Genomic DNA, 23,816 nt, shown 5'->3' with positions numbered 1-23,816 from the left:
AGGAAAAGGAGGAAACGCATATAGGAAGCGATTCCCCCAACCCAGCAGAAAAGCGTCTGCCTCGAGGCGGAGAGGAGTGTAGATCCTGGAGCAAAACTGAGGCAGCTTGAAGTTGTGGGGGGCTGCAAAGAGGTCTATCTGAGGTGTCCCCCACTGTGCAAATATCTGATGAAGGGGTTTGGAATTGAGCGTCCATTCGTGAGGTTGGAGAAGACGACTCAATTTGTCTGCCAAGACATTGTCCTTCCCCTGAATGTAGACAGCCCTGAGGAAGGTGTTGTGGCGGACCGCCCAATCCCAGACTTGAAGAGCTTCCTGGCAGAGGGAGGCCGAGCCCGTGCCCCCTTGCTTGTTTACATAATACATGGCGACCTGATTGTCGGTGCGAATTAGGACCACCATGTCGTGAAGCAGATGTTGAAAAGCCTGAAGAGCATTGAAGATGGCTCTGAGCTCCAGAAGATTGATTTGATGGAGTCGTTCCGCACTGGTCCAGAACCCCTGAGTGCGAAGACCATCCAGATGAGCTCCCCATGCATAGTTCGATGAATCGGTCGTGAGAACTTTCTGGTGGGGAGGAGAGTGAAACAGCAAACCTCTGGATAGATTCGAAGAGGTCATCCACCAGAGAAGAGACTGCCGTAGAGCAGGAGTGACTACAATGTGGCGGGACAACGGGTCGGACACCTGAGTCCACTGAGATGCCAAGGTCCATTGAGGAATTCTGAGATGTAGTCTGGCAAAAGGCGTCACATGAACTGTGGATGCCATGTGACCCAAGAGGACCATCATGTGTCTCGCTGAGATGGACGGGCGAGAAGACACCGACTGGCAGAGTAGAAGAGCATCCATGCGCTGAGGAGGAAGGAACGCTCGAAGTTGGATGGTATCCAGGACCGCCCCGATGAAGGGGAGAGTCTGGGTGGGCTGAAGATGTGACTTGGGAAAGTTGATCTCGAAGCCCAAGTTCTGCAGAAAACAAATCGTAGTCAAGGTCGCCGAAATGACCTCTGGGGCCGACGGGGCCTTGATGAGCCAGTCGTCGAGGTATGGAAACACCTGGAGACCCATGTTCCGGAGTGCAGCGGTCACCACCACCAGACACTTCGTGAAGACTCTGGGCGAAGAGGAAAGGCCAAATGGAAGCACTCGATACTGCAGATGTAGATGTCCCACCCTAAATCTGAGGAACTTGCGGGAGGCCGGATGAATCGGGATGTGAGTGTAGGCCTCCTTGAGGTCCAGAGAGCATAACCAATCGTTCTGCTCGAGGAGGGGATAGAGAGAGGCAAGGGTCAGCATACGGAACCGCTCCTTGACCAAAAACTTGTTGAGGACTCGAAGGTCCAAAATGGGCCGCAGATCGCCCGTCTTCTTCGGAACCAGGAAATATCGGGAGTAAAACCCTTGGTTCTGCTGATCTAACGGGACCGGCTCGACGGCCCGAAGCCGAAGCAAGGCCTGAGCCTCCTGGAGAAGAAGGGCGGTCTGCGTTAAGTTGGAAGGATACTCTCTTGGAGGGTGGTCCGGGGGGACCCGTTGGAAATGAAGAGAGTATCCCTCTCTTACGATGGTAAGGACCCAAAGGTCTGTGGTGATTGACTCCCATCGATGACAAAAATGATGGAGACGACCCCCTATGGGAAAAACAGGGGAAGACAGAACGTTGGTTATGCTCCCTGGAAGAGAGTCAAAAAGGCTGAGTAGCCTTGGGTGCAGCCGGCATCTGAGGCTTCTGCTGAGTCTTCTGCGGAGGCTGTCTCTTCGCAGGCTGTCTCGCAGGAGGAGTCTGCCTCGGTTGATAACGCCGCTGGTAAATTTGAGGCGGTCTAGAGGGACGAGACTGCTGAGGCTTCGGTTTAGGACGCAGAATAGACTGAAAAGACTTTTCATGGTCCGACAGCTTTTTAGTAACAGTTTCTATAGACTCATCAAATAGATCCGCTCCTGCACAAGGTACATTTGCAAGTCTGTCTTGGAGGTTCGGATCCATATCGATGGTTCGAAGCCACGCCAGGCGACGCATGGCAACCGAACATGCCGCAGCTCGAGCCGAGAGCTCAAAGGCATCGTAGGAGGATTGCATCAGTTGAAGGCGTAATTGGGACAGGGTCGCCACCACCTCTTCAAACTGGAAACGAGCCTGAGCATCGATGAAAGGAATGAACTTGCGGAGCACCGGCAAGAAAAAATCCAAGTATGTAGAGAAGAAAAAGTTGTAGTTGAGTACTCGAGTCGCCATCATCGAGTTCTGATAGATACGTCTACCAAACTTATCCATCATTCTCCCCTCTCTGCCCGGAGGCACGGAAGCATAGACTTGGGAGGGATGAGAACGTTTGAGAGAGGACTCGACTAGAAGGGACTGATGAGAAAGTTGAGCTCCCTCAAACCCCTTGTGGTGAACGATGCGGTATCGAGCATCCAGTTTACTGGGAACTGCAGGCAAGGAATACGGTGTCTCAAAACAGCGCATGAAAGTCTGGTCCAGCAGCTTGTGTAGAGGAAGCCGAAGTGTCTCCGCTGGAGGGTGAGGTAAATGCATGGTGTCCAAATACTCTTTAGAATATTTGGACCCAGTGTCCAAAGTCACATCCAAGTCATCCGCCATCTGTCGGAGAAAGGATGAGAAAGACAGTTGGTCTGCCAAGGCCGGCCGACGAGACGGGCTAGAAGACGTGGAAGCCTCCGGGTCCAGGGAGAGCTGAGATCGGCAAGGAGAATAGGAGGCAGATGGTTCCTCATACTCCGGCCCCTCCGGCTGGGACACATCCGACGAGGAGTATCCCAAACGCTGCATCTTCTTCTGCGGAGACACCTCCAAATGACGTGAAGAGTGCCGAGAAGAGTGCCGAGATCGATGCCACTCCCGGTGACGGGACGGAGAACGAGATCTTCTATGCATTGATTGATCCTTCGAAGCCTCAAAGGAATGGATAGGGCTCGATGCAGTGGATCGCAGAGGTGGCAGAGATGCGGATTCACGCAGCGCCACCCATGTCTGGTATGGAGTGCGGAAGAACTCCTCCTGCGATGCAGTATGCCCAGGACTACGATTATCAGGAGCCGCCCTAGCACCCTGTTGGCGTGGAGGTGTGATGGGCTCCAAAGGTGGCATCTCAGGAAGGGAAGCCCTCCTGGAGGATTCCGCCGCCCTCCGCCGATCCCCCTCGTCGAGCAGAGAGATCGAACGACGAGGAGGAGGGGGAGGGGGCGGACCGCCCTCTGAAACCGGGGTCAGAATCTCACCGTGAATGTTGGCGATAAGCCGGGGTCCCATAGTGCGCATAAGCTCGACAAACTGAGCTTCTAGCAGGGATCGAAGCGAAGCCGATATGGAGGGATCCGCACCGAAAGGGGGTCCTCCTGCACGGTCTTCGCGTTCCTTCGTGGCCAAGTGCTTCTGCTTGCTAGCTTTAGGCACTTTGATGACCACGGGAGGGACAGTGGAAGGCGGTACCTGAACCGAGGAGACGGAGGCAGGTGCCGATGCTGAACTCGAAGCTGAAGCCGGGGCAAACGATGCGGGCTTCACGATGCTCGATGCAGGAGTCGCAGACGTAGGTTTCGAATGGACCGGCGAAACCTCTACAGCCGCAGTAGCAGAGATGTCCTTGGCAGTCTCCATCTTGAACATCGACTCCCAAAGCAAGCAGCGCCGCTTAAACGAGCGCGCAGTGAGCGTGGAACAAGGCCGGCACGATTTCGGAACGTGTTCCGGACCAAGACACTGAAGGCAGCGTCGGTGTGGGTCCGTCAGCGAAATCGCACGCTGGCACTTGCTGCACTTTTTAAAACCGGTGATTGGTCGGGACATAGGCCGGAAAATCGACGCTGCAAGGTCGAAGCCGCTAGGCCGCAGCCACGAGGCCGGCCCGGCCGAACCGCCGGAAGAAATAATTTTAAGTTTGTTTTTTTTTTTTTTTAGAAAAATAAAGTAAAATTGAAATAAAGTCAAAGAAATAAACAGAAACGCGGGTTAAAGAAGGCAAAAAAACTGAAATTCAGTCAGCGCAGAATGAAGACAAACTTCTCAGCTCCGCGGAAAGAAAAGAACTGAGGAGACACGCCCGGTACATCGGGCGGGAAGGCACTGGCGCATGCGCGGTGCGGGCATCTCGAAACTTCTAAGTTTCTTCAAGCAAGACATGCTTTCAAGATGTCCGTGTCGGGGCTCTGTCGGATGACATCACCCACTAGTGAGAATACCTGCCTGCTTGTCCTGGGATAACATCTACTTCGAAAAATTGCAAGTCATAGGATCTAGGGTGATATACTCATGTGGATTAAAAATTGGTTGGCCGACAGGAAACAGAGAGTGGGGGTAAATGGACAATAATCGGACTGGAAAAGTGTCACGAGTGGAGTGCCACAGGATTCGGTGCTCAGGCCTGTGCTCTTCAACATATTTATAAATGACCTAGAAATTGGCATGACGAGTGAGGTGGTTAAATTTGCGGACGATACAAAAGGTGTTCACAGTAGTGAGGACACAGAAGGATTGCCAAGACCTACAACGAGACATAAACACACTCGAGGAATGGGTAGCGAAATGGCAAATGATGTTTAACGTGGATAAGTGCAAGGTGATGCATGTCGATAACAGAAATCATATGCATGAATACAGGATGTCCGGTGCTATACTCGGAGAGAACCCCCAGGAAAGAGACTTGGGAGTACTTGTAGACAAGTTAATGAAACCATCCGCGCAATGCGCGGCAGTGGCGAAAGCCAACAGAATGCTAGGAATGATTGAATCACAAACAGATCTGAGAAGATTATCATGCCGCTGTACCGAGCCATGGTACGTCCCCACCTGGAATACTGCATCCAACACTGGTTGCTGTACATGAAAAAGGACATAGTACTTACTACTCGAAAGGGTCCAGAGAAGAGCAACAAAATTGGTTAAGGGACTGGAGGAGTTGCTGAACAATGAGAGGCTAGAGAAACTGAGAGGGGACATGATCGATACATTCAAGATATTGAAGGGAATTGACTTAGTAGAGACAGAGATTGTTCACCCTCTCCAAAGTGAAGAGAACGAGAGGGCACTTGCTATAAAGTTAAAAGGGGATAGATTCCGTACAAATGTAAGGAAGTTCTTCTCCACCCAGAGAGTGGTAGAAATCTGGAACGCTCTTCCAGAGGCTGTTATAGGGGAAAGCACCCTAAGAGGATTCAATAAAAGGTTAGATATGTTCCTGCTGGACCAGAACATATGCAGGTAAGACTAGACTCAAATAGAGCATTGATCTTTGATCTAAGGGCCGCTGCGTGAGCGGACTGCTGGGCACGATGGACCGCTGGTCTGACCCAGTAGCGGCAATTTTTATGTTCTTAACCTCTGGTAATGCGTTTTTGAGCTTAAATATACTCTGAGTGAAAAAATTTTCCTCCAATTGGTTTTAAAAGTATTTTTCTGTAACTTCATCGAATGTCCCCTAGTCATTGTAATTTTTGTGGAGTGAAAAATCTATCCAATTGCTATACTCCACCCAGGATTTTGTACACTTTAATCAATCGCCCCTTAGCCTTCTCTTTTCCAAGCTGATGAGCCCTAACCTTTTTAGTTTTTCCTCATACAAGAGGAGTTCCATCCCCTTTATCATCTTGGTCGCTCTTCTTTGAACCTTTCCTAGTGCCGCTATATCTTTCTTGAGATAAGGAGACCAGAACTGAACACAATTCTCCAGGTGAAGTCGCACCATGGAGCAATGCAGAGGCATTATAACATTCTTAGTCTTGTTAACTATCCCTTTTTTAATAATTCCTAGCATCTTGTTTGCTTTTTGGGCCGCTGCTGCACTTTGGGCAGAAGGTTTTATCGTATTGTCTACAATAACACCCAGCTCCTTTTCTTGGGCGCTAACCCCCAAGATGAACCATAGCATCCGGTAACTGTGATTTGGATTATTCTTCCTAATGTGCATTACTTTGCATTTGTCCACATTAAGGGCTCCTTTTACTAAGCTGTGCTAGGGCTTTAATGCTCGGAATAGCGCTCGCTACAATGCCCTGTGCACTAGACGCTAATGCCAGCATTGAGCTGGCGTTAGTTCTAGCCGCCTAGCGCAGGGATAGCGCGCGCTAATCTGCTGCATGTGCTATAAACGCTAGCGCACCTTAGTAAAAGAAGCCCTTGGATGCCCAGTCTTCCAATTTCCTAAGGTCTGCATGCAATTTTTCATAATCTGCATGCTTTTTAACAACTTTGAACAGTTTAGTGTCATCTGCAAATTTAATCACCTCACTCGTCGTTCCAATTTCCAGATCATTTATAAATAAGTTAAATACACCGGTCCCAGTATAGATCCCTGTGGCACTCAACTGTTTACTCTCCTCCATTGCAAAAATGACCATTTAACCATACCATCTGTTTCCTATCCAATAACCAATTCCTAATCCATAACTGAACTTTACCACCTATCAAATGACTTTAATTTTCTCAGGAGTCTTCATGTGGAACTTTGTTAAAAGCTTTCTGAAAAAGCAATGTTACTTACCGTAACAGTTGTTATCCAGGGACAGCAGGCAGCTATTCTCACTAGTGGGTGATGTCATCAGACAGAGCCCCGGTACGGACGTCTCACAAGCACGTGTTGCTTGTAGAAACTTAAAGTTTCTAGATGCCCGCACCGCGCATGCGCCGGTGCCTTCCTGCCCGGAGATCCGGGCGTGTCTCCTCAGTTCAGGTAGCTAGCCTGAGAAGCCAACCCAGGGGAGGTGGGTGGGACGTGAGAATAGCTGCCTGCTGTCCCTGGATAACAACTGTTACGGTAAGTAACATTGCTTTATCCCAGGACAAGCAGGCAGGTATTCTCACTAGTGGGTGACCTCCAAGCTAACCTCAGTGGGATGGAGGGGGAGTTGGCGACTTAAGAGAATAAATTTTTCAATACTGTTTGGCCAAACTGTCCATCCCGTCTGGAGAGAGTATCCAGACAATAATGTGAGGTGAATGTGTGAACCGAGGACCAGGTGGCAGCCTTACAAATTTCCTCGATTGGTGTTGATCTGAGGAATGCTACTGAGGCTGCCATTGCTCTGACCTTATGGGCTGTGACCTTACAAGGAAGTGATAATCCAGCCTGGGCATAGCAGAAAGAGATACAAGCCGCCATCCAATTAGAGATGGTGCGCTTTGATACGGGTCTTCCCAACTTGTTAGGATCGAAGGAGACAAATAGTTGAGGAGTGGTTCTGTGTGGCTTGGTGCGATCCAGGTAGAAAGCCAAGGCACGTTTACAGTCTAGAGTGTGAAGGGCCGATTCTCCGTGGTGAGAATGGGGCTTAGGGAAGAATACTGGAAGTACAATAGATTGGTTGAGATGAAATTCGGAGACCACCTTAGGCAGGAATTTCGGGTGAGTGCGGAGGACCACCTTGTCATGATGGAATACTGTGAATGGTGGATCCGCCATCAATGCCTGGAGTTCGCTGACTCTGCGAGCGGACGTAAGGGCTACAAGAAAAAGCACTTTCCAGGTGAGATACTTAAGAGGGGCCCTGTTGAGTGGTTCAAACGGGGGCTTCATGAGACGGGAAAGGACTACATTGAGGTCCCAAACTACTGGGGGTGGTTTGAGAGGAGGGTTAACATGGAAGAGTCCTTTCATAAATCTGGCGACCACCGGATGGGCCGAGAGGGGTTTCCCTTGTAGGGGCTGGTGGAACGCCGCAATAGCGCTCAGGTGGACTCGTATGGATGTGGACTTGAGCCCAGATTGAGATAGGTGTAGGAGATAGTCCAGCACGGAGGATAAGGAAGCTCGCTGAGGTTCCTTTGACTTAGAAACACACCATGAGGAGAATCTGGTCCATTTCTGGGAGTAGCATTGTCGAGTGGCGGGCTTCCTGGAAGCTTCCAAGACCTCCCTCACTTCTTGTGAGAATTGGTGAGGGGTTACGTTGAGAGGAACCAAGCTGTCAGGTGGAGAGACTGCAGGTTGGGATGAAGTAGTGATCCTTGATGTTGAGTAAGCAGTGAAGGAAACACTGGAAGTGGTACTGGTTCCCTGCTGCTGAGTTGAAGTAGGAGGGAGAACCAAGGTTGTCTGGGCCACCGAGGAGCTATTAGAATCATGGTGGCCTGTTCGAGTTTCAGCTTGACCAGAGTCTTCTGGATCAGCGGGAATGGTGGGAACGCATATAGAAATCGTTTCCCCCAGTTCAGTAGAAAAGCATCTGCCTCGAGGCGATGAGGAGTGTAGATCCTGGAGCAAAACTGAGGCAGTTTGGAGTTGTGGGGAGCCGCAAAGAGGTCTATCTGAGGCGTCCCCCATTGCGTGAAGATTTGGTGAAGGGGGCTGGAATGGAGAGTCCATTCGTGCGGTTGTAGCAGACGGCTTAGTTTGTCTGCTAGGACGTTGTTCTCCCCCTGGATGTATACTGCTCTGAGTATGGCGTTGTGGCGCACTGCCCAGTCCCAGACTCGTAGAGCTTCCTGGCAAAGGAGGGCCGAGCCCGTGCCTCCTTGCTTGTTGATATAATACATGGCGGCCTGATTGTCTGTGCGAATGAGGATTACCATGTCGTGAAGTAGGTGTTGGAAAGCTTGGAGCGCATTGAAGATGGCTCTGAGTTCCAGTAGATTGATTTGGTGTAGTCTTTCCGCACTGGTCCAGAATCCTTGGGTGCGGAGACCGTCCAGGTGGGCCCCCCATGCATAATTCGACGAATCGGTTGTGAGGACTTTCTGATGGGGGGGAGAGTGCATCAGCAAACCTCTGGATAGGTTCGAAGAGGTCATCCACCAAAGTAGAGACTGCCGAAGAGCAGGTGTGACTGAGATGTGTTTGGATAGTGGATCGGACGTCTGATTCCACTGTGATGCCAGGGTCCACTGGGGGATCCTGAGGTGGAGTCTGGCAAAGGGTGTCACATGTACTGTGGAGGCCATATGGCCCAGGAGCACCATTAGTTGTCTCGCCGGTAGGGTTTGGCGAGTAGACACCGACTGGCAGAGATGAAGGAGGGATTCCATGCGCTGCAGGGGCAGGAATGCTCGGAGTCGGGTGGTGTCCAGGACCGCTCCGATGAAGGGGAGGGACTGGGTGGGTTGTAGATGAGACTTGGAAAAGTTGATCTCGAAGCCCAAATTTTGGAGGAAGTAGGTTGTAGCCAAGGCCGCCGAAGTGACCTCTGGGGCTGACGGGGCCTTGATGAGCCAGTCGTCGAGGTATGGGAACACCTGTAGACCCCTGTCCCGGAGTGCAGCGGCCACTACCACCAGACACTTTGTGAAGACTCTGGGGGACGAAGATAGGCCGAATGGTAGCACTCGATACTGTAGGTGCAGATTTCCCACCCGAAATCTGAGGAACTTTCGGGAGGCCGGGTGAATGGGGATGTGAGTGTAGGCCTCCTTGAGATCCAGGGAGCATAACCAGTCGTTCTGCTCGAGGAGGGGGTATAGAGAAGCCAAAGTCAACATGCGAAACTTCTCTTTGACCAGAAACTTGTTGAGGGCCCGAAGGTCTAAAATGGGTCGAGGGTCGCCCGTTTTCTTCGGGACGAGGAAGTACCGGGAGTAAAACCCTCGGTTCAATTGGTCTGACGGGACCGGCTCGACAGCCCGAAGCTGAAGTAAGGTTTGGACTTCCTGAAGAAGAAGGGCGGTCTGCGTCGAACTTGAAGGATACTCTCTTGGAGGATGGTCCGGGGGGACCCGGTGGAATTGAAGAGAGTATCCTTCTCTTATGATGGTGAGGACCCATAGGTCCGTGGTTATGGCCTCCCATCGATGGTAAAAAAGATGGAGGCGGCCCCCTATGGGAGAGGCTGAGGTTATGCTCCCGGGAGGGGCGTCAAAAGGGCTGGGGAGCCTTAGGTGCAGCCGGTGGCTGAGGTTTTTGCTGAGACTTCTGGGGAGGTTGTCTCTTCGCAGGTTGTCTCGCAGCAGGCGTTTGTCTGGGCATGTAACGCCGCTGGTAAATCAGAGGTGGCCTGGAAGGTCGAGACTGTTGAGGTTTGGGTTTGGGCCGCAGGATGGATTGAAAAGATTTTTCATGATCCGACAGCTTCTTGGTAACGGTTTCGATAGACTCATCGAACAGGTCAGCTCCAGCACATGGTACGTTGGCGAGTCTGTCCTGGAGGTTGGGATCCATATCGATTGTACGGAGCCATGCCAGGCGACGCATGGCTACCGCGCTTGCGGCAGCACGTGCCGAGAGTTCGAATGCATCGAAGGAGGATTGCATCAGCTGGAGGCGTAATTGGGAGAGGGAGGCTACCACTTCCTCGAACTCGAATCGAGCTTGGTTGTCTATGAACGGAGTGAACTTGCGGAGCACCGGCAAGAAGAACTCCAGATAGGAAGAGAAAAAGAAATTGTAGTTTAGCACCCGTGACGCCATCATGGAGTTTTGGTAGAATTTTCTACCAAATTTGTCCATCGTTCTCCCCTCTCGGCCCGGCGTTACAGAGGCGTAGACCTGGGAGGGATGAGAGCGTTTAAGAGAGGACTCGACCAGTAGGGATTGGTGGGAGAGTTGAGGGCCCTCAAACCCTTTATGGTGCACGATGCGGTATCGAGCATCGAGTTTGCTGGGGATCGCAGGTATGGAGTACGGTGTTTCGAAACACTGCATGAAGGTCTGGTCCAGCAATTTATGCAGGGGGAGCCGAAGCGACTCCGTTGGAGGGTTAGGTAAATGCATGGTGTCCAGATACTCTTTGGAGTATCGGGAGCCCGTGTCAAGGGTCACATCCAGATCATCCGCCATTTGTCGGAGGAATGATGAGAAGGACAATTGTTCCGCCAGCGTCGGCCTGTGGGACGGGCTGGAGGAGGAGGAGGCCTCCAGGTCCATGGACATCGGGGAGTGGCAAGGAGAATCGGGCACCGGTGTCTCCTCGTACTCCGGGCCCCCCGGAGGGGACACCTCTGATGAGGAGTATCCCCTACGTTGCAGTTTTTTCTGCGGTGACACCTCCGAATGGCGTGAAGAGTGCCAGGATGAGTGTCTCGATCGGTGCCCGTCTCGGTGGCGGGACGGGGATCGGGATCGTCTGTGCATCGCATGGTCTCCCGAGGCCCCCAAGTGGATAGGGCTGGAAGCGGTGGATCGCAACTGGGGTTGCGATGCGGGTTCTTGCGATGCTACCCAAGTCTGGTAAGGAGTACGGAAGAACTCTTCCTGACTATGCCCAGGGCTTCGAGTATCGATCGGAGGTCTGGTCCCATGTTGGCGCGGAGGCGTAATGGGTTCTAATGGCGGCATATCGGTAAGCGAGGCTTGCCTCGTGGGCATCGCCGCCCTCCCCCGTTCGTCCTCGTCGGTTTTCGAGGTCGAACGGGGAGGAGGGGGAGGGGGCGGACCGCCCCTTTGGACCGGTACCGGGAGGTCACCCTGTATGGCAGCGATGAGCCCGGGTCCGATGGTCTGCATGAGCTCAATGAATTGAGCTTCCAGCACGGACCGTAGCGAAGCCGATAAGGAGGGATCCGCACCGAAAGGGGGTCCTCCTGCACGGACATCGCGCTCCTTCGAGGCCGAGTGCTTCTGCTTAGTAGCTTTCGGCACTTTGATGACCACTGGTGGCACTGTGGAAGGAAGAGGTACCTGAACCGAGGAGACCGGGGCAGGCACCGACGTCGAGCTCGTGGATGGTGTCGGGGTGAACGATGCCGGTTTCACCACACTCGATGCAGGAGGGGTCGATACCGGTTTCGCCCGAACCGGGGAGGTATCAGATGAAGTGGAGGCTGAGGGATCCTTAGCTGCGTCCATCTTGAACATCGATTCCCACAATAGGCAACGCCGCTTGAATGAGCGTGCCGTAAGGGTAGAGCAAGGCCTGCACGATTTCGGGATGTGGTTAGGGCCCAAACACTGCAAACAGCGCCAGTGAGGGTCCGTGAGTGAAATCGCGCGTTGGCACTTGCTGCACTTTTTAAACCCGGTGATTGGCCGGGACATAGGCCGGAAAATCTCCGCCGCGAGGTCGAAGCCAGTGGGCCTGAGCCACGTGGCCGGCCCGTTCGACCCGCCGGAGGAAATAATCTTCTTTTTTTTTTTTTACTGAAAAAGAAAAGTACTGTTAACTGTAATTAAAAGAAAGCGAAAACGCGGACAAGGAAGGCAAATTTAACTGAATTCAGCTAGCGCATGATGAAGTTGAACTTCTCAGCTCCGCGGAAAAGAAAGAACTGAGGAGACACGCCCGGATCTCCGGGCAGGAAGGCACCGGCGCATGCGCGGTGCGGGCATCTAGAAACTTTAAGTTTCTACAAGCAACACGTGCTTGTGAGACGTCCGTACCGGGGCTCTGTCTGATGACATCACCCACTAGTGAGAATACCTGCCTGCTTGTCCTGGGATAATCTATATATACTACATCAACTGGCTCACCTTTATCCACGTGTTTATTCACACCTTCAAAGAAGTCAAGCAAATTAGTAAGGCAAGATCTCCCTCAGCTGAACCCATGCTGTCTCATTAAATCACATCTGTCTACGTGTTTCAAGATTTAATTTTTTTAAAATTGTTTCCTCCATTTTGCCTAGTACTGAAGTCAGGCGTACCAGTCTGTAATTTCCTGGATCTCCCTGGAACTCTTTTTAAAAATCGGAGTGACATTGGCTACCCTCCAATCTTCAGGTACTATAGACAATTTTAGTGGCAGGTTACAGATCACTAACAGCAGGTCAGCAATTTCATGTTCGAGCTCTTTTAGTACCCTGGGATGGAAAGGAATATGGCTCAAACAATGGAAGGGAAGTGTACAGATATAAGTAATTTACCCATTGAGGTTCCCTAGTAGGCCACTTGACATTCCATCCAGGATGACACCTGAGCTCTGGCTGAGCGAGCCCACAAGTCATCAAGCACTAAGGAAGTTAATTTTATAAAACAGGCACTAACATATGTGCCACAATTGCACCTAAGCACGATTCTGTAAATACTTGCAGTCTTATAGAGCATGTAATTTACAGGGTGCTCACATGGGTGGGGTTTGGGCATGGCAAGTGCTCAATTATACATATAACTTATAGAATACTTAGTTATGTGCATATCTCGTGTATTTAGGTACCTGCTCTTTAGTTCATTTATATTTTAATACATCACCCTTCAAGGAAATCAGAGTAGTGTACAGTAAAATCATAAATAAAGAACTACAAATTCAATCAATAAAAGGGACAGCATGGATTGAAAATCTCTAGTAAAAGCTAAGTACTTTGTGAACTCATAGTGTCAAAGTGATGCGAAAAGGGAGTACCTTGTAATCTTAGTGGTAGTTGAGGAATTTGATGCAGAAGAAATTGCCAGATGGCAGGATGAATGGTGATGTAACATAGTAAATGACGGCAGATAAAGACCTAAATGGTCCATCCAATCTGCCCAAACATACATTCTCTAGAAACCCAGAGTTCTGCCTGGTATTGTACTGGAGTCTCCATCGAAGCTCACTCCAGCTCATCTAAACCATCCCAGCCCATCCTCAACTGAATAGCCATGTAAATAACACAGACCTGCCAAGTCTGCTCAGTACTGGCCTTAGTTCTTCAATATACCATATTTTTTGCTCCATAGGACGCACTTTTTTCCACCCAAAAGTGGGTGGAAATCTCGGTGCATCTTATGAAGATGCACAATTTGTATCCCCCGTACAGCTGCAAACCCCCCCCCTGCACACCAGCCGCACCACCTTTTTAAACGCCGCCCCTCCCTGTACAGTTGAAAAACACCCCCGCGCCAAAGCACCTTTTTAAATACCGCTTGCCCGCTGCCGGACCATCTGTTTAAAACAACCCCCTCCCCCCCGCCGTCGCACCTTTTTCAAGCAGCCTGGTGGTCCAGCGTATATCCATCCCTTGACGGCTCCGTACCATTTCCGGACAGCAGGCGCGCAAGTCAGAAGCCCAGAGGTCAGGACCAAGCTTTAAACGCTCCCACTTCGGCCCATGCCACTTTCCGAATGACTGGCGGCGGGACTCTTGTTTTACTCCTCTAAATCTAGGGTGCATCTTATGGTCAGGTGTGTTTTATGGAGCAAAAAATACGGTAAACTATTATTTTCTGATTAGAGATCCTCTGTGTTCATCCCACGCTTTTTTGAACTCCGTCACCATTTTCCTCTCCACCACCTCCCTCGGGAGTGCATTCCAGGCATCCACTACCCTCTCTGTAAAAAAGAATTTCCTAACATTACTCTTGAGTCTACCACCCCTCAACCTCAGATTATGCCTTCTGGTTTTACCATTTTCCTTATTCTGGAAAAAATTTTGTTCTACGTTAATACCTTACAAGTATTTGAATGTCTGAATCATATCTCCCCTGCCCCTCCTTTCCTCTAGGGTATACATATTCAGGGCTTCCAGTCTCTCTTCATAAGTCTTTTGACGCAAATCTCCTACCATTTTCATCGCTTTCATCTGGACCGCTTCAAGTCTTCTTATATCCTTTGCCAGATACGGTCTCCAAAATTGAATACAATACTCCAAGTGGGGCCTCACCATTGACCTGTACAGGGCCATCAACACTTTCTTTCTTCTACTGGCTATGCCTCTTTCTATACAACCCAGCATCCTTCTGGCAACAGTCACTGCCTTGTCACACTATCTCTTTGCCTTTAGAACTTCAGACACTATCACTCCAAGGTCCCTCTCGCCATCCGTGCATATCAGCCTCTCACCTCCCAGCACATACGGCTCCTTTCGTTTTCTTTCTTTCTTTTTTTTTTAATTAATTTTAAATGATAATTAACAAAGTATACAAGAAACACAGATATTATCTAAGATAAAGCAACAACAAAACAGTCCCTGCAGTACAAATCATGGGTGGTATATACAAAGCAAAACAAAACCAAGCAAAACAAGCAATACTAAACAATAATAAAAAGAAAAGAATGAATAAATATATATATAAATGAATAAATAAATATAAATATATATATATATATATACACACATATATATATACACACACACACACACACACACACATTACATTACATTAGGGATTTCTATTCCGCCATTACCTTGCAGTTCAAGATGATTACAAATGGTTTGTCCAGAGATTAGAAGTATTTAGGGAGTAGTTTGTACATTTCTTTGAGTTGTTACACACACACACACATGTATATATAGTAGAGTCAGTACACAGATTATTATTGAAGGGTATATATGTGAGCTTGTAATAGGATTTTCAACGAGCATTACATATCGACTTGATCTAAAGAAAATTTTATTTTTTTAAGAGATAATCAATATATATATATTGTGCAGTGTACTCTGAATTACTATTGCTCTTCCACAAAGTTCCTTTATAGGCATGAGGAATACATGCAACAATACAGGAGTGGTTTGGTGTGTTCCAAGTAGAAGGCCAAAGCACGTTTAAAGTCCAGGGTATGAAGAGCTGATTCTCCAGGATGAGAATGAGGTCTTGGAAAAAACACTGGAAGTACAATGGATGAAATTCTGAAACCACTTTAGGTAAGAATTTTGGATGAGTACGGAGAACCACCTTGTCATGATGGAAAACTGTGAAAGGTGGATTAGCAACTAAAGCTTGCAGCTCACTGACTCTTCAAGCAGATGTGAGGGCAATGAGAAACACCATTTTCCAAGTGAGACATTTCAGACAAGCCGTATACATTGGTTCAAAAGGAGGCTTCATCAATTGAGCAAGAACAACATTGAAATCCCAAACCACTGGAGGCAGTTTGGAGGTTTGACATTGAAAAGTCCTTTCATGAATCTGGAAACTACCAGATGAGCAAAAAGGGGTTTCCCTTCGATAGGCTGATGGAACGCAGCAATTGCACTAAGATGGACTCTAATGGATGTAAACTTGAGGACAGAGGTAGATAAGTGCAGAAGATAATCCAAGCCGGAAGCCAAGGAGATATCTCGAGGCTCCTTGTTATAAGAGATGCACCACGTAGAAAATCGAGTCCATTTTTGGTGGTAACATTGTCTAGTGGTAGGCTTTCTGGAAGCCTCTAAAACATCCCGAACAGGTTGAGAAAACTGAAGAGGAGTTATGTTGAGAGGTACCAAGCTGTCAGGTGTAGAGACTACAGGTTGGGATGAAGAAGAGATCCTTGACTCTGTGTAAGCAGAGATGGAAAAAGTGGTACAAGGTATAGCTCCCTGCTGCTGAGCTGAAGTAGAAGGGAGAACCAGGGTTACCTGGGCCACCGAGAAACCATTAGAATCATGGTGGCAGGATCGTTCTTGAGCTTGACTAGAGTCTTGAGTATGAGAGGGAATGGAGGAAACGCATACAGAAAAAGATTTGGCCACTCCAGAAGAAAAGCATCTGCCTCAAGGCGATGAGGAGAGTATATCCTGGAGCAGAACTGAAGCAGTTTGTGGTTGTGGGGAGATGCAAAGACATCTATTTGAGGAGTTCCCCACTGAGAAAAAATGTGATGAAGAGGCGAGGAATTGAGGTTGCAGAAAACGACTCAATCTGTCTGCCAGACAGTTTTTCTCTCCTTGAATGTAGACTGCTTTAAAGAAGGTGTTGTGATGGATTGCCCAGTCCCATACCTTTTGAGCTTCTTGACAAAGAGGGAGAGATCCCGTTCCTCCCTGCTTGTTGACGTAGTACATGGTGACCTGATTGTCTGTCCGAAGGACTACCTTGTCGTGCAGAAGATGCTGAAAAGCTTTGAGAGCATTGAAGATCGCTCTGAGTTCCAACAGATTGATATGACACTGACGCTGCATGCTGGACCAGTGGCCTTGAGTATGGAAACCATCGATATGAGCCTCTCAAGCGTAGGTCGAGGAATCTGTTGTGAGAACCTTATGATGAGGTGGCGTCTGAAACAGTAAACCTCTGGAGAGATTGGAAGAGAGCATCCACCAGTGGAGAGACTGTTTCAATGAAGGAGTGACTGTAATGTGTTGAGAGAGTGGGTTGCAAGCTTGCACCTACTGAGATGCCAGGGTCCACTGAGGAATTCTGAGATGAAGTCTGACAAAAGGAGTCATGTGAATGATCGAGGCCATGTGACCGAGTAATATCATCATGTGTCTCACTGAGTGAAGAAAAGGAAGATACTTTGTGGCAAAGCTGAAGAAGAGCATCCAGATGTTGCTGAGGAAGGAATGCTCTCAGTTGGATAGTGTCCAGAACAGCTTCGATGAACTATAGATTCTGAGAGGGCTGTAAGTAGGATTTGGTAAAGTTGATTTCGAATCCCAAGCTTTGTAGGAACCATGTAGTCCGTTGGGTCGCTACAATAACCCCCTGAGCCAATCGTCTAGGTAGGAAAACACCTGAAGACCATGGTTCCGCAGAGCTGCTGCAACCACCACTAGACACTTAGTGAACACTCTCAAAGATGATACAAGGCCGAAGGGTAGCACTCTGTACAGAAAATGCAGATTCCCCACCCAAAATCTGAGGTACTGACGGGAGGCTGGATGAATGGGAATGTGAGTGCAAGCCTCCTTGAGATTTAGAGAACATAACCAATCATTCTGATCTAAAATGGGATATAAGGATGCCAGGGACAACATGTGAAACTTTTCTTTGACCAAAAATTTGTTGAGGGCCCTGAGATCCAAGATAGGCCGGAGATCGCCCGTCTTCTTCGGAACTAGGACGTAACGGGAGTAAAACATCCTGCTCTGCTGTTCCAAGGAAACTTCCTCGATGACACGGAGATGAAGCAGAGCTTCAGCTTCTTGAAGAAAAAAGGGCAGACTGGGATTGATTGGAAGGATACTCTCTTGGAGAACGCTCTGTTGGAATCTGAGCGAAATAAAGAGAGTATCTTTCCCTGACTACTGACAGAACCCAGAGGTCAGATGCAATAGTCTCCCATAGATGGTAAAAATGATGGAGACGACCTCCTATGGGAAGAAGAGAGGACAGAGGCAGAATGATGGAGGTTATGCTCTGTTTGAGACAGACAAAAAGGTTGAGAAACCTTTGGTGTAGCAGAAGGCTGAGGTTTCTGTTGCTTCTACTGTTGTTGTTTCTTGGGGTGGTGCTCGAGTCTAAGGAGCTGCCCTCGGAGGATAACGCCTCTGATAGGATGGAAGAGGCCGAGAAGGTTTAGGAGGAGCTGGCTTAGGTTTTGGTCTGACGATGGAAGCAAAAGATTTCTCATGCTCAGACAATTTCTTGGTGGTGGACTCTATGGCTTCATCAAAGAGGTCATTGCCTTCACAAGGAATATTGTTCCAGACGATTCTAAATGTTGGGATCAATATCAATGGTGCGAAGCCAGGCAAGGCGGCGCATCACTACTGAAAAAGCAGTGACCCTCAAGGATAGTTCAAAGGCATCATAAGAGGACTGAAGAAGGTGCAACCTGAGTTGCGCCAAGGTAGCAATGACTTGCTGGAACTCTAAAAGCCTGTGTTGATCAAGGTCTTTAGAAAAACCAGGGAATATATCAATAAAATACTTAAAATAAGTAGTAAAGATAAAATTATAATTTAAAACCCTGGAGGCCATCATTGAATTTTGATAAAGACAACAGCCAAACTTGTCCATGGTCCTGCCCTTTCTGCCAGAAAGTACGGTATCATAGACCCTGGAAGGATAACTCCTCTTTAAGGAAGATTCCACAAGAAGGGACTGATGAGATAGTTGGGAGTTCTCAAAGCTCTTGCAATGTACAGTTCTATACCTCAATTCCAGCTTGCCTGGAATAGCAAGAATGGCATAAGGAGTTTCCAGGTTTCATTTGAAAGTCTGAGAAAGAAGTTTATTCAGAGGAAGTTTGAGAGACTCCGCAGGAGGCCGAGGCATACTCATTTCCTCTAAATACTCCTCAGAGTACTTAGAACCATTGTCCAATTTAAGTTCCAGGTCTTCAGCCATTTGACGGAGGAAGAATGAAAAGGACAATTGATCCGCCAGAGCATGGCCTCAAGAGGGACTCGATGATCTCGAGGTGCCTCGATTGGAAAACAAAGTTGAGGCCTCTGGAGTACTGATATCCCAGCGAATAAACAGACTGTGGTGAGGCACTGGAATCAGCTGAGTCCTCAGGTTCTGCTACTGGTGTCCTGTCTCAAGGAGTTGGAGGCCTCGAAGAACTGGAAGGCCTGGATGAGAAAGACTTCTCTCTGGAGGAGGACCTGCGCCTCGATGAGGGTCTCAACCGGTGGTGAGAGTGCTGCCTGGAAGCAGGTCTCGTACAAGGTTGAGGAGACTTGCCCTATGCCTCGAAACGGGCAATGCCTGAAATGAGGATATAGGGCTAGAAACTGTAGATCGAAGTCCCGTAGACTATGTGGTTTGAATCGAAGAATCTCGAAGCACTCCCAAAGAATCAGCTCCTTGTATGGAGTGTGAGGATTCCAGACGAGACACTCGCAAAGACTCAACTCCTTGCTTAGAGTGTGTAGATTCAGCTTGAGACACAGGCAAGGACTTGACCTCTTGTGAGCCTGCTGAGTGCCCAGGCTGGACAGTAGGAAGCATAGTCGAGGCAGGACTATATTTGGTCAGTAACTGAACAAATTCCCGCTCTAAAATGGTCTGGATAGTAGCCTGCAATTGTGGATCCAAGTCTGAAACTGGACCACTTGCTGAGGCTAAAGGCTCCAAGGTATAAGATGAAGAATGCATTGACTTGGAAGAATGATGTTTGGGTAGCTTGAGGACCACCGCTGGAACTGTCTGCTGAGGTATCTGACCTAAGGGAAGCTCAGGAGAACACTTGGCACATTTATTCGAGGTCGAGGACATTCCAAACAAGGAAGGTCTGATGAGAGTCGAGGTCATGGAGGCAGGACACCCCGTAGCAGGCCGGACCGAATTGGAGGTCGAGGGTGCAGCCAAGGTTTCCATACCGAAAATCTTCCCCACTTGAACACGACGACGTTTAAGGGCTCGAGGTTGAAGAGTAGCACAACGAATGCATGACTCCCGGCAATGGTCAGGCCCCAGACACTGAAGACACCAGCGGTGTGGGAGTCAGTGAGGGAGATCGCGCGCTGGCACTGGCTATACTTCTTGAAGCCTGTGACCGGCCGGGACATAGAAGGAAAGATAGTTGCCGCAAAGTTGAAGCCCGCAGGCTGAGGATGTGCGACAGGCACTGCCAGTCACTCGACGAAAAAATTAACTTTTTTTTTTTTTTTTTTTTTTACAAAGACCAAAAGAAAAGCACAGCGACACGGTAAGAAGTAAAATAAAACATGAGCCATGGTGAGAGAAGGCACGAAGCGAATTAAGTTCAGTGCAGAGCGTCAAAGATGGACTTCTCAGCTCCACAGAAAACTGAGAACTGAGGAGACGTGCCCTGTGCTGGCTGGGAAGGCACTCGTGCATGCACAGTGCAGACTCGAAACTTCTGAGTTTTCTACAAGCACTTCTACAACAGTTCGCTTGCAGAAATGAAAACTGCAGGGGGCTCTGTATTCCTCAGCCAAGTGGTAGGAGCAGAGGGAAAAAGTGTGTGGTTTTCTGCAAGACTCAGTTCATGGGTTGGAATGAAAGACCTATTGTACAGAATCCGGAGTGGACATAACAAAATTAGGATATATCAACCACTTTTATGAAGAGATACACCCAAGGCGTTGTACAGCAGAGATATCAAATGCACAGTCTAGTGAAGTATGGTAAATGTAATTTTTATTCATAAAATCCAAATATGGCTATTTTTGGTTTGCACCTGGATCAGGAGCAAAGAGAAATGTGATAAATTTTTTAACATCTCTTGATATTTTTGTACTAAATGCAGCATACGCTGCACAAGGTTGTGAACCCGCCGGGACAGACAAGGAAAAATGCTTGAGTACCTGAATAAATCCATGTAAATCGTTCTGTGCTCCTCTGGGAGAACGGTATAGGAAATTGAATGAATAAATAAATAAATTATATATGGCTTTACTGCTAACTCCAAACCCCAGGTCCGTCAACATTTAAGTTTTATGTGTAAAACATGTAATGGAGCACATAAAATCATGTGTTGGATGGGAATAAATTAAAAATGGTCAGCATCAATACCAACACGTAAATCTTTTCAAAGTATCAAACCCAGTAGGTCTAGAGGAAATAAGCAAGCACGACTAGATTCTAGTTATATGAGAAAAGGGCATAAAACAGATGATGGTAAAGCAATGTTATTTACCGTAACAGTTGTTATCCAGGGACAGCAGGCAGTATTCTCACTAGTGGGTGACGTCATCCAACAGAGCCCCAATGCGGACGTCTGACAAGCATACTTGCTTATAGAAACTTTCGAAGTTTCCAGTCGCCCACACCACGCATGCCTTCCCGCCCGATGCACCGGGCGTGTCTCCTCAGTTCAGATAGCTAGCAGAGAAGCCAACCCAAGGGAGGTGGGTGGGACGTGAGAATAGCTGCCTGCTGTCCCTGTTACGGTAAGTAGCTTTGCTTTATCCCAGGACAAGCAGGCAGGTATTCTCACTAGTGGGTGACCTCCAAGCTAACCACAATGGGATGGTGGGAGAGTTGGCAACTTAGGAGAATAAATTTTGTAATACTGTTTGGCCAAACTGTCCATCCCGTCTGGAGAAAGTATTCAGACAATAATGAGAAGCGAAGGTATGAACCGAGGACCAAGTAGCAGCTTTACAAATCTCCTCAATCGGTGTCGATCTGAGAAAGGCTACAGAAGCTGCCATCGCTCTGACCTTATGGGCTGTGACTTTACTGTGAAGGGGTAATCCAGCCTGGGCATAGCAGAAAGAGATACAAGCCGCCATCTAGTTGGAGATTGTGCGCATAGAGATAGGGCGTCCCAACTTGTTCGGATCAAAGGAGATGAAAAGCTGAGGAGCAGTTCTGTGTGGCTTGGTGCGTTCTAGGTAGAAAGCCAAAGCACGCTTACAGTCCAGAGTATGAAGAGCAGATTCTCCAGGGCGAGAATGAGGCTTTGGAAAAAACACTGGAAGAACAATGGATTGATTGAGATGAAATTACGAGACCATTATGGGGAGGAATTTGGGATGGGTGCGAAGGACCACCTTGTCATGATGAAATACTGTAAAAGGAGGATCCGCAACCAAAGCTTGAAGCTCACTGATTCGATGAGCAGAAGTGAGGGCAATGAGAAACACCACTTTCCAAGTGAGATACTTCAGAGGAACCTTGTCAAGAGGTTCAAAAGGAGGCTTCATAAGCTGAGAAAGAACAACATTGAGGTCCCAAACCACTGGAGGCGGTTTGAGGGGAGGGTTGACATGAAAAGGTCCTTTCATGAATTTGGAAACCACAGGATGAGCAGAAAGAGGTTTCCCCTGAAGAGGCTGATGGAAAGCAGCAATCGCACTCAAATGGACTCGGATCGATGCTGTAGCGACTGCAGGTTGGGATGAAGCAGAGATCCCTGATGCTGCGTAAGCAGAGATGGAAACACTGGTAGAAGGAAGGGCTCCCTGCTGCTCAGCTGAAGCAGAAGGGAGTACCAAGGTTGTCTGGGCCACCGAGGAGCAATCAGAATCAAGGTGGCCCAGTCGGACTTGAGCTTGACCAGAGTCTTTTGAATGAGAGGAAACGGAGGAAACGCATACAGAAAGAGATTCCTCCAGTCCAGAAGAAAAGCATCTGCCGCGAGGCAGTGAGGAGTGTAGATCCTGGAGCAGAACTGAGGCAATTTGAAGTTGTGGGGGGGGGCCGCAAAGAGGTCTATCTGAGGCATTCCCCACAGAGAGAAGATGTGATGAAGGGGTGTGGAATGGAAAGCACATTTGTGAGGCTGCAGAAGACGACTCAAGTTGTCCGCCAAGGCATTTTCCGCCCCCTGAATGTAGACAGCTTTGAGGAAGGTATTGTGGCGAATTGTCCAATCCCAAACTTTCAGAGCTTCCTGACAGAGGGAGGCAGATCCTGTGCCTCCCTGTTTGACATAATACATGGCGATTTGGTGGTCCGTGCGAATGAGAACCACCATGTCGTGAAGGAGATGCTGAAAAGCATTGAGAGCATTGAAAATTGCTCTGAGTTCCAGTAGATTGATGTGACATAGGCGGTCCGCACTGGTCCAATAGCCTTGAGTGCGCAGACCATCCAGATGAGCATAGGTCGAGAAGTCGGTCGTGAGAACCTTTTGATGGGGAGGCATGAGAAACAGCAAACCTCTGGAGAGATTGGAAGAGAGCATCCACCAGCGAAGAGACTGTGTCAGAGCAGGAGTGACCTGAATGTAGCGAGACAGAGGGTCGGACACCTGCGTCCATTGAGATGCCAGGGTCCACTGAGGAATCCGTAGATGAAGTCTGGCAAAAGGAGTCACGTGTACTGTAGAGGCCATGTGGCCTAGAACAACCATCATGTGTCTCGCCGAGATGGATGGGTGAGAGGACACTGAGTGACAAAGACGAAGAAGGGCATCCAGGCATTGTGGAGGAAGGAATGCTCCGAGTTGAATGATATCCAGAACCGCTCCAATGAAGGAAAGAGTCTGGGAAGGGCGCAGATGGGATTTTGGGAAGTTGATCTTGAACCCCAGACTCTGCAGGAACCAGATCGTCCTTTGGGTCGCCTGGACGACTCCCTGAGATGTGGAATCCTTGATGAGCCAGTCGTCGAGGTAGGGAAACACCTGTAGACCGTGGTTCCTGAGTGCTGCAGCCACTACAACCAGGCACTTGGTGAAGACTTTGGGAGACAAAGCCAGGCCGAAAGGAAGCACTCGGTATTGAAGATGAAGATGTCCCACCCGAAATCTGAGGTATTGTTGGGAGGCCGGATGGATGGGAATATGAGTGTAGGCCTCCTTGAGATCCAGAGAGCATAACCAGTCGTTCTGCTCGAGGAGGGGATAGAGAGAAGCCAGAGTCAACATGCGAAACTTCTCTTTGACCAAAAACTTGTTGAGCACCCTGAGGTCCAAAATAGGACGCAGATCGCCCGTCTTCTTCG

At 48.9% G+C, this 23,816-nt stretch overlaps 1 protein-coding gene across 6 annotated transcripts in view; it reads right to left on the bottom strand.

The window, feature by feature from the left end:
* Positions 1–23,816, bottom strand: part of DIDO1 (death inducer-obliterator 1) — a 679,850-nt gene that overhangs the window by 195,791 nt on the left and 460,243 nt on the right. The gene's annotated exons all lie outside the window — the stretch shown is intronic.

Source organism: Geotrypetes seraphini, chromosome 11, assembly GCF_902459505.1.
Source record: "Geotrypetes seraphini chromosome 11, aGeoSer1.1, whole genome shotgun sequence".
In the NCBI taxonomy this organism is placed as follows: domain Eukaryota; kingdom Metazoa; phylum Chordata; class Amphibia; order Gymnophiona; family Dermophiidae; genus Geotrypetes; species Geotrypetes seraphini.
This window is presented reverse-complemented; position numbering and strand designations above follow the sequence as displayed.